The following is a 15,346-nucleotide window of genomic DNA, read 5'->3' on the forward strand; positions in this document are numbered from 1 at the left end:
GTATATTTTATTTGATTTTTAGATATTTTTTATGAATATATGAATGTATGCGTGTATGTATATTTTTTATACGAACATTGACATTATATGGTATATTGCATTTCACAAAAGTTATACAAAGATAAATTTGACTACTACCATTTTACTGTCGCGTTGTGTGTTTGAAACTAATCAAATGTGATTATTCGAAAAAAAAAATACAAAACAGTTTAAGCACATTTGATATATTATCCACTACCCACAGCTGTTTTTTTTAATAGTACTATTTGGATGAAAAGCAAACCATTAATCTTTCCCTAAACAAAATATCAATATTTAATTTAATAAAGTAGAATGATGTTGGTATTTAATAGCTGGCAATTACTTTCCTCGTTGAGTAAATGTAATCTAGTAAAGCCTTGGTCGTTATGCGAACTATCAATAACACATAAAACAGTATTAAAATTAGCACCGTCATTCTTTTTGATATTCTGTCCTATTATCATTTATACAACGCAGTTTGCAAAAAAAAAAATATTTAAAAAAATAACTATATACTCTATAAATTTCAAATCCAATTATCAACACTTAAATTAATTAACTTTTCACACACTTTTTTATTTAGCACAGAACGTAATCGGTATAAAACTACTATCATTGATTGATGTATTATTATCTCAACGGTTGCTTGATGAGTGTAAGAATGCGTCAAAAGTTTACTCTGATTCTGAGATTTTAATTAACAATGAAATCCGATTAGAAAATAAATGTGTGTGTCGGATATTTATTTTGCGGTTTAGAATGTAATTGTTTTTTCTTTCTTTTAAAACCTTGCAGTTTCCTGACATTAAGCAAATAACATTGTTAAAGATCCAAAACACTATTATTTTGAAATCATAATTTTATTTCTGCACCGTTTCATTGTTGTTGTCGTCGTCTTCGTTGCTGCTGTTGTTGTTATTGCAATTTATTTGTTATGTAGATAACAGATGTCGAGCAATATACGCAAATGTAATACTTGTGTTCAGTTTGTCATGATGTTTGTTTTTGTTTGTGTACAAATTTCATTATAATATATAATATTTTGCATGCGAAGTCGATAGATACAATGCAGTCGGTTCATTTTTATAACTATATATGTTTATTCTATTCTGAAAAGATACAATTTATAGTTCTTCTCACTTCTTGAGAAGTTTTGTAAACAAATAAATGAAGATTCTGCCTATTCCATACCAGTTTGTAAAATCAATATAACAAAACTATAAAAGTAAGTAATTTAAGAGTAAAATACATTTTTTTTTATGATTTTTATTCATTTCTATTAACTGTCTTTTATAACTTATTTGTATCTATTTTGTCCTGGCTTGAAAATCTTTAAATGGAGTTTTGTTGTTACTGTTTTTTTTGTACAACTTATTTTATTTATACACTTTTAAATTTTTGGATTTTATTAGAATTTTAATTTTTCAACTAATATTATAATAGCATTAATTATTAGTTATACCTGGCAACTGCATCATTTTAATCTGTTTGTTAAATATAACATTGTTCACAAGTTATTTGAATGTGTCCTAAGAATTTCGTTAGCGTATTACATTTTGTTCCAAATATATCTATTTGTTATAGAATTCTTCACTTTGTATTTTTGAAATCAATTCAAATTAAGTACATTTTAATTCAGTGTTAAAATCTGTACTAGGCAGTTAATTGTTGTTATGATATAAGGTGGTAGATACACCAGTATATTTTTAAAACCGTAGTAAAATTAATTATAATGAATTATAAATTATAATAATAAAGGAAAGAACTTAACTTCCAAATAAATGCATTTTACTGTTTTAAATTTATATAATGAACTTTATTTTTATTATTTGTGCTTTTAAAATTAACTGAAGTAACCCTATCTGTTTTAAATTAATACCTACCCAGTATAAATTATAACTTTAAAAGTATTGACAAACTATATATCTTCTTTCAAATGTTGAAATTTGGTCATTTTTTAAAATCATACAAGGTTTTATTTGTTAAATTTATTAATTTACTATGTTACTGTTTTTTATACTGTGATTTAATTTTCCCCGAAGTTTATCAAATGAAATTATATGAGCGAATAATTGGTTTAATTGTTTTTTTAATGCTTAAAATACCGGTATCAGAGAACTGTATACATAATAATGTCCCTAGGGATTGCAGATTGTGTTTTTTTTTTTTTAAATTCAATTGTTACTGTTATTATAGCGAGGAAGGATATTAGTGGTATTTCTTGTCACTGGTAAGACAGGTTGACATATTTCGAAGGGATACTTCCATTACGTGGATTGCAGCTTGTGTTCAAGTTTTTATGTAGTCATTTGGAAAATGAAAATTACATCTTGTTAAAAAATAAAGTGGTTTCAGTGTAAACAGAGTACAAGCATAATAATTTATACAGGCATACTCATCCTCATATTTCCTTTAATGGTACAATTATTCAAAATATGGTTTTTGGAATTTTTAATTATACTTAAAATCTAAAGTATATATTTTTAAATACTTAAATAGATTTATTTAGGTTTTTCGGTTTTTTGTATCAAGGAGTGACCTGTTACAACACAAATTTTTATTTTCAATTAATTGGTAGATGATTTTTTTTTAATTTTGTTGAATTTAAATTAAAACTTTACCGACTAGTTTCTTAGTTATTGATTTTTATGTATATTATGGGTAATAGGTATGGTTATATGTAACATAAAATATATTACCTATGTAATATGCACTTTTTTTATTTATAATACAAAGATAGATAAGAGATTCGATATGACAGGAGGGGTAGTTATTGTTTGCTTTTTAATTGATTTGAAAGTATATTAAGTAAGCTATAATAATGAATTAGAATTTTAAAATATTTTGTATTTATTTTCTAAATAATAGAATATGACTAAACAAATATTAAATGTACGTCTACCGGGCAAATATCTGGACTATCATGTGCATAACATTTTTTAGTCGGAAACTACTTATTCATATTTTTATTTGCTTACATCAATACATCAACATTATTAAAACAATATCTGTTAAATAATTCTAATTAAAAAGAGAGATTCTAATTTGATTAATAGAAATTTGTATCGCTACCAGCCTCTTCTTAAATGGTACAAAAATCTCAAATATCCAAAAATACATATGGACTTTAAGTATATTTTAAGAATTCTAAAAATCAGAATTTCAATAATTTCAATACCTACAAAGAAAAATTCAAATTTCCAAATGATTAAAATAATGAGTATTAACAAACTTAAATGGATCACCTTGTGAACAATACATAATATCACTTTATTCTCTTGGTATTATTTATTTAATTGAAAATAATTGGTCATTATTGAAGACTATACATTCCAATTTCCTTAATTTCAATATAATAATTTGTTTTGTGTTTTTTTAATTTCTTGCACTAGTTTTTATTTTTGTCGTATAAGAAAATATTTTATGTTCACATACATTAGACTCTTAAAATTCAACAAACTTTATAAATATGACAGTCCAACAGTAATATTTTATACGAAAAAAAAAATGAAATAATTAACAGTGAGAATAGTGACATAACCGATAACATAATACTATAATAGAAAGTTTAGTTTAAATTTCAAAAAATAGTTCTAATCAAAGCTTGAATTACACTAACATTTTAAACTGTGTTTAAAACTAGTATGTTTCTATAAGTATACATTTTTATAATTTTCCATATTTTTTCGTTCGTATTTTCAAAGAATTTAAAAATACATGTATATAATTATATTTACAATTTTTTTTTTATCGCATTACTAAATTTATAATTATCATTTAAGTACACAAACATGCACTGGATTTCTCCAAGGTTAGCATAGTGATATGAATTCCATATATCTATATTATCTGCAATATATCTATTTATTATATTATATTATCTTTATATTTGCATTTGCATTTCCCAATTTGCTCTTTAAAATCGAACATTCGTAATAAACTTTTTATACCGTGTATTGTATATAATGTCTATTGTGAACCTTACATTATCTGAAGATATTAAAATAAGGTGCTCGTGATAAGTACGTGACTTTGTTTATGCCACATAATCGCAAAATGAAATTGGTATCTTAATAATATGACGAAAATATGATATATGTATATTATATTAAGTAGGTGGAAACTCCCCATTTATAATTTATCAGAATAACCACTGAAACACACTTTCAGATAGTTCAACACTCGAGAACATGTGAAAATGTTTACTTGTATTTTAATAAAAAAAAAAATGCATGAATAATGTATACCATACTTGGTTTTAGTTTTGAGAGTTCTTTACCTAAGTAATTGCTGGTTCATAAACATTTATTTTGATTCTCGATGGTTATTTTTTATACAATTATTTTATTCCGAGTGTTCTCATTCCAAACAATATATTTTAACTGCACTTAATTTAATGTTAGTTTCTCAGCATTACATTCTCGTATTAAAATATGCAAAAGTTTTTGTAAATTTGTTTTAATGCTTCTTTACACGTTAAAATTGAAATTGTTGTACATGGATACAAGTGTTAATACTAATTCTAATTTTGTATCTTATATATTATATTTTTTTATTAAATGTTTAAAATTAAGTTGAATAAATGTTTATATGAATATAAATTCTTAATAATAACATTCTTAAAATTTAATTGAATCAAATTTCAAATATTTTTCTATTTTTCTTCAATAATTTTAAGTAAAACTTATATAAATTAATATTTATAATCACATGCCATCATCATAGCATTACGTCACACAACCTAAACGTAAACAAAGTACCTACTCATTTTAATTTTAGGATGTTAATAATTAATACATTTAGTAGGTATTTATTAAAATAATAAAAGTGAAGGTGTTTATTTATTTAAATTTTTATACTTACATTTTGTATAAACAACATAAAAGCCAATAATATTGTAGTCGGTAATAATGATGAATAATGAATATAGACATTATAATAATAATAGCATAACAACGGAATTACACGATGAAAGAGGCTATCCATTTCATCGGTAGACCTTTATACCAAAAAGAGAAGTTATAATTGGTTTAAGTTAAATGTATTAAATAATTTTATTTTATCTGATGTAGGTAATACAATTGATACGTGTATTTTACTGTTTATAGTATCTACTCGTATATAAGCTATCTAATAAATTAGTTTGGTCTTTTTCGATTTATTATGATAACCAAATAGTTTACTGATATAGTCATATTTCAATAGAGACGACTACAGGAAATATAAATTCTTCGTTCTTATTTAAATAATAAAATAATGTTTGTTTTTTGCATATTAAAATTAAAATGAAATATATTGCTATTAAAATCAATTTATATAATTTCTAATAATGAATTCTTTGTGAATAGTTAATTTTCAAAAACAAATGTACAAAACAAAATTTAATATAAAAAATGAAAGCTATTTTTGTGAAATATTCTATAGTCTATACCATACAATGTAAACACAGTCATAATGCAAGTTTGCTTGCAATTTATATTGCAGTGTGCTTAAATAAATTCGTCTGTAACCTAAAAAATTATATTTTAATTTATTTAAAGCAAACGAATTGGGCTGAGAATAGTTTTTATTTTTTTATTGATCACTCATCACTGTTAACACAACTGGGTATATATTACATATATTTTTTTGTAGAATGATTATTAATAATATTTTTTCTGACGTTTAAAATTTCAAGTATTCGATACCACTCTGTTTTGGAATTCTATCGGCATAACTAATGTGTACTCATTGTTAAGTCGTTTTAAATGAACACGGTTTCCACAGAATTTATCAATGACATGAGTATTATTATATAAACTTTATTCGTGTAATGTCCATAGCGTTCGTCAAAACGCAAATAAGAGCATATATATAATATATTTTTTAATATATTAATATATATAAACAGGATTTCTACACGAAATATGTAAGCACAAAAGCTCGAGAATAGTGAACATGCGGATGGCGTATAAATCCTATAGCCCATTATTATGACATGGTCGTACGATAAAAAGGTTCTGGAGATATTATTTATTCAGAAAATAATTGGTTATATTATAATATAACATGTGTGGTATTCTGCGGACAATACGCATTGTTGGCAAAATCGTTGACTCAGGGTCGTAGAGCCGTTTTAACGCAATGGGCACTGGGCACACAATACATCCCTTATTTTCTGGGTCCAAATAATTTTGGTTTCTCTCTCGTTCTACGTCAAATCTCACGTTCATTTATCACAAAGGTAGATAAGCTTCTCTCTTCCTTTTTTTTTTATGCGAATCTATGAATCTGTGTCATGTGTCACGTGTTACCGTTTCATATATTATTTTGTTTATCATCGCTTTTATCTTTCCTATAAAACGATTTGTTATTTTACTATATAATAGTTGGCATGAATGTGAATTAATTTTTGTTAATAACTTGTAGGTGGTAAACACTGGCGCTCGTGTCTTATTTCCATTTTACAATCTGCACTATTAAGTAATTTTTTTCTATTATAATATCTATTAATGTCGACCTGATAATATATAAGTATGTCAATCAATAACATTATGATTAATTGATTACAACTAATAATAATATAAATGTTTTGATATGCCAATATCACCGAATAATCAATTATGATATTTTACTCCTTGTACGTGCAATAAAATATTTACGTAGGTATACATTTTAAATATTAACTTTGGTTTGTACATCTACGTCATATAATAATATATTTTATCAACGTAAATGTTATATCACGTGCGAGTATAAGACTTATCAGTATATAGGTATATCCTAACACGCGGCCACGCGGGTTCGTTATGATTATGTTTTTTTATTATGACGACCAATTATATACTATAATATGACCAATGACTCGATAGTGTTATTATTTTAATACAACTCGAATTAGTTATCTTTAAACAAAACGCAGCTGTACACGATTACCGTATACCCTAGATTAAAAATAAATAACAATATTACATCCTTGTCTGGATATTTAATATAAAGGTAATCGAGAATTTTTTTATGGAAAATACTTTATAATGTACTTATAGTTAAGGGACGGTTACGTTAAGTCACTTTAGACCTGTTTCAGAACGCTTTATTATATTATATCCTAATATTCGTTTTACGAAAGTTATAACGTAGGTAAGTCACTATGAGCTTTTGGTAATATGTGGCGTTAGGGATTTACTATACCCTTCCTTTACAAGCACTGAGCTTAGTAAAGGGATAAAAGAAAATACTACAGTACTCGCGTGGTTGCGTATTCACGGAAAAATAACGCATCCGCTTTAATTATTATTTACAGTTTTCATTGTTTCGTAATTTGTTAATTATAAAACGAATAAAATATACGTTAAACTTAAGACTTATTAAATGCATTCATTTAAAATGAATTTCAAACTTAGGTGTAGGGGAAACCGGGTAAGATGGGGCACCTAACTTTAATTGTATCTAAGAGGGTTAATGTTTTATTTTATTGAAAAAACAAAGATCCTTTATTATGTAAAACTATGTGTACTGTGTAGTTACTAGATTTCTAATTAGTTTTATTATATTATTATTAATTATAAGTACATACATTTTTATTAAACATAAAAGTTGATTTTTGTCCCATCATGGAACATTGAACCATGGCTGAGATAAGATGGGACATAGGTCCTTATTCATAACAAATTTTATTAATTTCATATCATGTAGGGGATTAAATGTTATTCAAGCTTAAAATCTTTGTTGTTATATATTGTATAAATACATTAAACACATACAATTGGTGTACATTAACATTTATAAGGAAAATATGAGGGAAAAAATTGTCAAAGGTAGTATTAAGTTTCATATCTAATGTCTAAATAATAATACCTATTCTTATATTTATATTTGCTTGTAAAACATTTACTTTAGTTTACTAGGTATATTCATACAACAGGATAAACATAAAGACGAATTAAAAACTTTAGACAAAAAAAAAATAATAACGTAAGACAAGATGGTTCATCTTGCAATTTACCAATTAACCGAGTTCACCTAACACAACATTAGATTCTATATTGTAGTAATTTAATATTTCTGTATAGGTACTTTCCCACGACAATATATATTAACTTTCTTTATTTATATATCAACTATTAACTTTATATTATGGTGAATAACATCGTTTTCTATACTTTGGTGGGTTGTTATCGTCTGTGCAACATTGGAACAGAGCCAAGTATTTATTATGTATATATACCAAGTTGCAGAATCTTGTACTCGTGACAGGTCTGTATTAGTTTTTACGGTTCCGTTAAAAAATTTGTTGCAATGTCGTTGACATACAACTGGATGTTGCTTTATAAATTTAAAAAATTTTACTGGCTGCAAATCACCTCAGGACTGTAATTTATCGTTATACTATCCCCGGAGAATTTTCCCGTGTTGGAATAATTTATGCGGTTAAATGTAATTTTTCTCCCTCTATTTTAGGAAATGTTACATATTTCACTGAACAGCAGCCGATTCGAAAAAAGGTCAGGAAAACCGAACACTTTGAACTCTAACCCTTGTGAAAAATGAGATCCGGTCAAACGGATTTAGTGTACATTTGTATTTTGTACAAATTTTATACATGTATTTTTTTAATTTACATTTTGTATACAACGTCACATGATACTAATAAATTCATATGGAGGAAGAGTAATGTATTGTAAAATCGTTTTGAAATTATTAGTTTAATAAAAATTATGTTGTTTGTCGAAGAGAAATATTAACGAAAATAATAACTTTCCCATTATTATTTACTTTAATCATTCATCGTTTGGGCGTAATCAATTAACATTTCATAAACTTTGTTATACAACATTATTAAAAACTTTTTTGACATGTAAACAAAAAGCTAAGTGCAAAAACAACAGGAACAATGAAATTTAATTGATATGTTGTTTAAATCAATACACATTTCTACATTTCTTTAATACGGCAAAGTTATATTTTTTGTTCGATAATGTTATTTTATGCTCTGATAAAACAAAAAATAAAACATGCATATTATTTCAGTTTATCATGTTTATATTTGAGGATTGTAATAGAATACCAAATCGTTATTCAAATGTTTTACCATAAAAAAAAATTAAATAAAGTCAGGTTCATTAGAATATCAAAGTGTCAGAACACGATGATGTCGTTTACTATATGATTTCTGGGCCAGAAATTCTGGCTATCGTATTGAAAATACTTTATATTAATAACTGCATACAAATAAAGAAAATGTGATATGCCTGGCGTCTGCCTATAAAATATTATATATACAATAAATAAAAGACACATTTAAATGTTATCATGAATTATGGAGCAGTATCTTGGTGAAATCGTTAAGGATGCGGGTGGGTTTTGTAGTTCCGGTATGAGTCTTGCAATTGTCAGTCTAAATATATTACATTTATATCGCAATTTGAAATTACTCATATTGATAAAGCATTATTTAATGCAACAACGTAAGAAACAAAATTAAGTTAAGATTTAATATTAATCAAATCGTATAAAATTATCTATATAATGCATAATAAATGTAACATTATATTTTTTTCACAATTTCTTCATAACGTTTTAATAAATAATAGGTACTATTGTATAATATATGAAAATAAATATGTCAACAATAATGATAAATACAAAATATATAATATATATGCATGAATGAATTATTCATTTTTTATTAATAAATTGTCAATGTTGTTTTAAGGATTCTCGGTAAGTATATTTTTATTAAATATTTTATTTCAATTGCACCATGGTGGTAGATAATTTTAGTCATCGCATTTTAGTAGTCTCTATAAAATGAGGAATGTAAAAAAAACAACAACAAAATAAGAGAAATATGTGGTATAGATAATAGATGAACGTTTAAAATTAACGAGAAACCTGAGAAACAGCAAGAAAAAAGATGTTAAAAGCATTATCTAAGATATATGGTTCGGTAAGAAAAACATAAGAAAACGTTTAGTATCAAGGAGTTGAATAATTGTTTTGGTAATCGACTAGGAATGAAAAAAAAATAAGGTTTCCTGTTATATTGCGCACACACAGAAAAATATATATGATTTATAAATAGTATATTAATGTATATTGTATATTTATGTGCATTTATTATGATTTGTTTATTTTTCATACGCGTCGAACGGGTTACAGGTATAGTGTAATAGTGTATACGTTAATTTTTTTTCTGATAATCAGAAATCCGGATTTATATTGAATATATCCCAAAAAAGTATAATGAAATCAAAATTCAATTATACTAACAATATAGCTCACCCTCCTAAAAAAAACTCAAACAAAGATCTCGACGGCATTAAGACTATGATAGAGTTTGTTTGAAGAATAGTTATAAGCAATAAAAATGTTACAAGTCTCGCTGAAAGTAAAACATCAAAATTATTTCCAAAAAATATATGTCAATAAGCCCAAGTTGTTTCAAGCCCAATTTATAATTTAGTTAATTTACATAATATTAACATTATAAATTATTTGACATTAAAATGGTAATTGAAAAACAACGGCGTGTGCTAAGTACTATAAACAAGTGCCTACTGTTTACCTACCTCCAGCCGCGTTCACTCAGCCTTAATATTTAAATGCTGAACAGTGTAAACTTTAGCTTTGATTATTATGTATTTATGTCTAAACACGATTGATATGTATTTTATTAGGTAGTTATTAAAGTATACATTCAACCAAGTTTTTTAATATTATGTATATTATTTAAACGTTTAGATTATGCACGAGTACCTTACACTCGTAAATCGTAATAATGACATAATCGTGATAAACGTTGTGCGAACACGACGTCGTTAAATTATCAGCAGACAATTTTCTTGAAAAATTCCGACAGACGTTACGCGTGTTATCGGATCTACCTATTTAATAATTATCGTCTCTAAGTCTAATATATAGGTATAATTATAGTTGTATACGGTATAATATAATATATTGTGCATGTATACGACATCGTATTTTGCAGTACAATATGGCGGAGGCGAATCGGAATGTGATCGAGCAACGTATAACTAACCAAAACCTTAGCACGAAACAGGGGGGGGGGGGGGGAAATTATGATGACTTTTATCTACGGCCGCAGACACCCGGAGAGCACGTTACACAGTCGCGTGGGACGTCACTCGATCGTTTAGATATTTTTCATTACCTATATTGAAATGATATTATGATTATTATTAATATTACGGCGTGAGATTTATTTATAGCCGGCGGCCGACACGACGTCCGATTCACGGCCAGCTACCCACTCTCAGATCATGTACTATATTGTTTATCATAATATTATCACCGTCGACGGGACTTGACGTTCGTGATTATGACCCTACCTACGCGCGAGTTCAGCGGCGATAACGCTGGTACACGTCGACGACCGCCGATAAAGACGACCGGGCGCGAGGAAAAGGCGCTGGCCGATTTATTATATCGTCATCACCGGCGTATAACATTAACGGAAACATTGTAAACCGGTGGACGGCCAGAGCGGTAAGAGGAGGACATCGCTACGGGCAGTGACATACCGACATCAGCTCCGGTGATCGATGTTCCGCGATATCGTGTGATAATATAATCGAGTTTTTGCGAAGGCGCCAATAACAACAATACAGACCGTTTACTTTTCCTTATCAAAATAATATATTCGCCGACAAAACGAATATTATGTAAAAAAAACTCGTAGGTTACAGACTACAACGGGATACCCCGCAACGATAAACTGCGGGAAAAAAGCTGGATAGTGATATGAGCGAACGGTATATTATAGTGATCAGTAAACGATTTTTAGTGTCGACCGTTTGCTTTCTGTACCCCCACAACAACTTGCTTGATGTACACGGACAACGATAACGATACAAAAAATAGGAAAATATTGTTAAAATATAATATATGGTGGTCGTGATCGGATATTACCTTACGCGGCCACCGCCGTACAGGACCCTGTCGTTGACGACTGCTGCGGGGTGCTCGTGACGCTCGTGTTGCTGCTGCGTGTGTCGAGCGCGATCGCCGGGAACACTCTCCGGTCGGTCGTCCGGCGGGGTACGGAATATATGATATACAGCTCGGCGGCGCCAGCGACGGTGGCGACTACAACGGCGGCGACGGCGACGACGACGACGACGACGACGACGGTGGCGGCAGTGGCGGCAGTGGCGGCGGTGACGACGACGACGTCGGTGGCGGTGATGGCGATGGCGACGACGACGACGATGCCGGCTCGATTCCTTCGGCCCCGCCGAGAGAGTTCGATATTACCGGGTGCGGTTGTACCTGCGCACACGGGTGGACCGGCGGCGGCGCGGGCCCTTCGCCGCAACCACCACCGCCGCCGCCGGAGTCTCCCGCTCGGCCCTTTCGCTGCCACTGCCGTCATACAGGGTGGTCAGAAAATCGATTGTACCACTGCCGCCACGTGCTAACTGCAGTACACCGTTTCCCGCAGATTACGAATTCGCCGGACATTCGACGGCGGGGCAACCATGATTTATGTTTTCGCGGGCAATAATTGATACGCCGTTTATGCCACTCTATGGGGGCATATTGATCGTAAATCTTTCTACGTGCAGATCACGCGGTGTCGAAGTTTTCCACACGAAAACGTAAACAAACAGCCGCTGATCACTCGCGTCCGTTTTCGATGTTTGCACGTGATAGTATGCGTGTGATTGGTATTGCGCAAAATTATAGGCTTGAAGCGATTCTCACTACTAAGCCCCCCCCCCCCCCAAACAATCATTATAGTTACGCCTTACACATTACACCAAACAGGGGAAACAAGTCATAGGTACCTACAGTACTTTTGTTAAATCGTGTAGTTAAAATATATAATATTACGAACAACATAATTTGGAGTACCTATATATACGTGTTTACCCTGGCACTGCAAGTTGCAAGAACAATAACAACAAAGTCGATATAACAAATGCGATCGTGTTCCGCAACAGCACCCTATCTCGACCACCCTGTAACGTATGACGAAATGTTTGGTCCTCCACTCGACTCGTGTTGTACCCGTCGATCTTAAGATATAATATACCTGAGTGTGTGTATGCGTACGTCGTCGTCGGAGCAGCCGATCCGTGACGAGACTATGATCATATTTCAACGGTTGTGCGGCGGCGGAGGACGAGAAACCAAATACACCAAACAAGAGAGGAAATAAAAACTATTTCTCTTCGCTATTCTTCCTGGTAAATTGCTTTTCCGGACCGAATCGCTGCCGCCGCACCGTTTACGTTTCACCACAGACGAAACTTTGAATAAAACGAGATAGAAAAATAAACGTCGACAATAACGGGAAACGAAAGAAGATTCGGACGATTGGACGAAAATAAATATATTATATTTTGTATTATTTGTCTGTCTACGCACAATTTATTGACAGCTCTCACACGCTTTTCAATGTATATATTTAATTGATACGATTTGACAACATAATATTATAACAAACATATAAACATATCAAACGATCGTGAAAAAAAAATGTGCTGTCTGTAAATATATTAGATTTGTTTTGCACGATTTGATTTATGTTTATATGTGCTCCGCGGCGGAAAACACGTTCAGTAGTTATGAATTATAATAATTGTACATTATATTATGATAATACCTAAACTTTCAAAGTAAACATCTGTTTGCCAAGGTTTATAAAGTTATATATATATGATGCATTACAACTAGAATTATAGATACCCTATTTGGTATTATACATATAAGGGGCTTTGAAAATAAGTCTCAGTAATACACTTTGTCAATTTTTGATTCTGTTTCATCTGTGTTGCAATGAAATACCTGTAATAGGTATATCTCATAAGTCGTAGAGAGTAAATTTAAATAACTTATATTTGGTCGTAACTACTTATTTGCCCTCGATAACTTGAAGAACTTGATGGAAGCCAAAAGTTAATAGACCCCGAGTATCAAACTTATTACTAGTGACCACTGACCAGTGATTCCGATAATATTATATTCATATGGAACCTTCAATACCTTAGGACATAAGCAGTGTTGAGCCGAAATAAATATAATTTTATCTAGATAAAGATAAAGATAACTAAATTATTTATTTATTTAGATAAAGATAAAAAAAAAATTTTTATAATTTTTTTTATATTGGTTTATGGCACTCTCCGTAAGCTCGTAGCAATATAGAATAACTTAATAGTATGTTATCGAAAATGTTGATAGTTATTAGTAAATACTACCTACTTAATAAATTACTTAATTGTCTACCTATAAATTATAATAAATAAAATCCGTTTAATAAATTAAATTATCTGGATGAATTCATCTAGATAAGGGTGATTTTTATCTTAGTTAACTGTGTAAATTAATAATCTCTATTTATCTAGATAAGATAAAAGATAAAAGAATATTTATCTAGATAAACTCAACACTGGACATAAGTTATACTGTGTAATACTATATTAATCTACATTCGTATTAACTCATTTCCAGAAACGCTTATTTATTTAAACGCTAATAACAAATAAATGATAAACCAATATAATCACTCATCACTAAAAATTAAAAATACCTACAACAAAATAGAGCTTTTTAATTAAGACTTTTTGTAGTAACTATTCTAAAATAATAAGGATCCTCTAGATATTCGAAATTGAACAGATCTAAAATAAATACGTTTAAGGTTAAATCGATATTTTTGGATTTCGATTTTTGGATAGTTTTCGAGAAATTATGTAAAAACAATGAAACGATTAATGCAAGCTTTCGATTTAATATTAAACTTTTTTGCTCAAAACCCAAACTATCTGAAACAGTGGCCCTATATCAACTACATGTATCCTTATAGCTTTCGCTTCAAATAGTTTAATTAGTTTACAAATCGATTAATTAATTAAATTTTTTATTATTATTAAACTTTGAATATTAGTTATTGGTCTCGATATAGTTACTATACATTTACATGTAATAACTTATAAGTTATTGTGTAACACAGGTAAGTATTGTAAATTACAATGTAGGATTAGTATCCATAATAAGTATACATACAATTTAATAACTCGGAAACTATTCATTCGAATTTTGATTTAAATGCACCAATTTTTTCGAAAAATTGTCTATTTAAATACTTGCAAAAAAATAGTGGATCTCATTAAAAAAAAAAATCACTATAGGACATTCATTAAATGGTATAAAAAGTCTATTTAAGTATTTCTAAGTATTATCTTTAGGTATAAGTAATTAAAAATTTCAAAAATCAGAGTTTTACTACAAAAGCTTTATTAAAGAATAAAAGGATGTGTTCATGCTTGTTGAATCATCCTGTATAACAAACTTATTTAATTCAAACCTAATTCTATTT

The 15,346-nt window shown here is 29.2% G+C and overlaps 1 protein-coding gene across 1 annotated transcript in view; it reads right to left on the reverse strand.

Moving 5' to 3' along the window:
• The window catches only part of LOC132939625 (uncharacterized), a 38,197-nt gene extending 25,968 nt beyond the window's left edge, over positions 1-12,229 (reverse strand). The window contains exon 1 of the mRNA XM_061006897.1: positions 11,932-12,229. The gene's annotated coding sequence lies outside the window, so the exon portion shown is untranslated. The remainder of the gene's footprint in view (positions 1-11,931) is intronic.
• Between the last annotated feature and the right edge of the window lie 3,117 nt (positions 12,230-15,346).

The sequence above is a fragment of the Metopolophium dirhodum genome, chromosome 2 (assembly GCF_019925205.1).
Source record: "Metopolophium dirhodum isolate CAU chromosome 2, ASM1992520v1, whole genome shotgun sequence".
Taxonomy (NCBI): Eukaryota; Metazoa; Arthropoda; class Insecta; order Hemiptera; family Aphididae; genus Metopolophium; species Metopolophium dirhodum.